Raw genomic sequence first — 2,266 nt, forward strand, 5'->3', positions numbered from 1 at the left:
GTGATGTTTGTCAGTAAATAATGTCTTAAATCTTTGTGAGAGAACGCTGGTATGTGGGCGTGAATAAATCAAGCTACTTGTGTTTACTTGTACTAATGCCCTAGCAGTCTTCAAGAACTGGTGGCCAATCACATGAAGGATGAGTAATCAGCTTATTGTGGTTGTCTGTTGTCTCAGAGAGTGCAAAAGCGTCAGCTGCGGACGTTGATTCGTTTCAACACATTTTGCTTGCTCAGTAGGGCCACACAGAAGTGCAGTAATTCATCACTTTCATACAACAGGAACACTTTTTGTTATTTCTGTAAGCACTACAGAGGTTTCTACTCTCCACAGTCCCGAAGAACACGGTCAAGGACTCGTCAGTAATTAGTATGCTACAAAAATGCTTCAGTCATTTATTAAATGACTGCGAGTTCATTGTATCAAAGGAGCACACACACACACACACACAAAAAGAAAGATACGCAAATATAGCCTTGTGTGTACATGTGTTTACATTTCAGGTTGATACCATGACCTCATTCCCCTCGCGGCGGGTCACAATGCCATCTCTCAGTAGACTGTTTATTTCACACATCCTCTGACCAGCTGCCAGCTCCACAAAGAAAAGTCAGACCTTGAATCTTTTCTCATGTGTCTATTTGCGTTTCTGGTCATGTGCATCTGAAGAGATATTCATGAACTTGTGTGTGTGTTTAGTGTCAGTGGGTGAGTAGAGATATTCAGCAGAGCCATTCTAATGAAGGCATGTACTGCCACACTTTAGTGCTAATGTAACTGTGCTGTGTGTGTGTGCTTTAGGACTAGGCTATTTATAGTTTAGGGTATTTTATTTATTAGCAAATATAGACCCTCTTAATCTAATGAAAAAGTACGATGCTGTATTTTTCTTTGAAGTAAATACAAATTTGAAGAAGCTCAATCTGTGTGATATAGATTAAGTTAACTATGTTAAATTATATAAATATAAAAAGCATACAGAAGCATTTTTGCCGTCTACAATTTCGAATGCCTTAAATGAATTTTCTGACTATTTTGTAGTTAGTAACGAATATGCTTCGGTGAAATGTATCAGAGTAAAAGTATACATTTTAATTAGGAAATGTAGTGGAGTAAAAGTAAAAGTTGACTGAAATATAAAAACTCAAGTAAAGAACAGATACTCCCAAAAAATACTTAAGTACTGTAACGAAGTATTATTACTTCGTTACATCACACCACTGCTTATTATAACATTATCTTAAAATATACAGATAGCCACCATAATAAAGGCAAACTAGAAAGTCACATGATAAGTAAGTTCATCGTCCGTGGACTGTCCATAAAATATGGCCAATACTTGTGTATTGACAGTGCACAGGACCTCAGAGACAAAATGCTATCAGGGTAACACACATGACAATGATGAAATAAACATTAACTAAATAACAGAAAATGTAACACAAACACCCTATTACAGATAACAAAAACAAGAAGAAAACAAAAAAAATATTTATTAAAAATATGTCCTTTTACAGTTTTTCCACTACAAATCATCTGGTAATTCAAAGTTTTTACCTGTAAAAACAGTTTACTGTATTTTACTGTAAAATTACATTTGAATGGGATGTTAAAGGGGTCATATGATGCGATTTCAAGTTTTCCTTTCTCTTTGCAGTGTTACAAGCTGATTGTGCATAGATAAGATCCCTGAAGTTGCAAGACTAAAGTCTCAAAACCAAAGAGATATTCTTTATCAAAGTTAAGACTCTGCCACGCCCCCCTAAAACGGCTGATACGCAAATATAGCCTTGTGTGTACATGTGTTTACATTTCAGGTTGATACCATGACCTCATTCCCCTCGCGGCGGGTCACAATGCCATCTCTCAGTAGACTGTTTATTTCACACATCCTCTGACCAGCTGCCAGCTCCACAAAGAAAAGTCAGACCTTGAATCTTTTCTCATGTGTCTGTTTGCGTTTCTGGTCATGTGCATCTGAAGAGATATTCATGAACTTGTGTGTGTGTTTAGTGTCAGTGGGTGAGTAGAGATATTCAGCAGAGCCATTCTAATGAAGGCATGTACTGCCACACTTTAGTGCTAATGTAACTGTGCTGTGTGTGTGTGCTTTAGGACTAGGCTATTTATAGTTTAGGGTATTTTATTTATTAGCAAATATAGACCCTCTTAATCTAATGAAAAAGTACGATGCTGTATTTTTCTTTGAAGTAAATACAAATTTGAAGAAGCTCAAGTCAATTTGCATTTACAGCACTTCATTTTT

Source organism: Sinocyclocheilus rhinocerous, unplaced genomic scaffold (genome assembly GCF_001515625.1).
Source record: "Sinocyclocheilus rhinocerous isolate Xijiao unplaced genomic scaffold, SAMN03320098_v1.1 scaffold1285, whole genome shotgun sequence".
NCBI lineage: Eukaryota > Metazoa > Chordata > Actinopteri > Cypriniformes > Cyprinidae > Sinocyclocheilus > Sinocyclocheilus rhinocerous.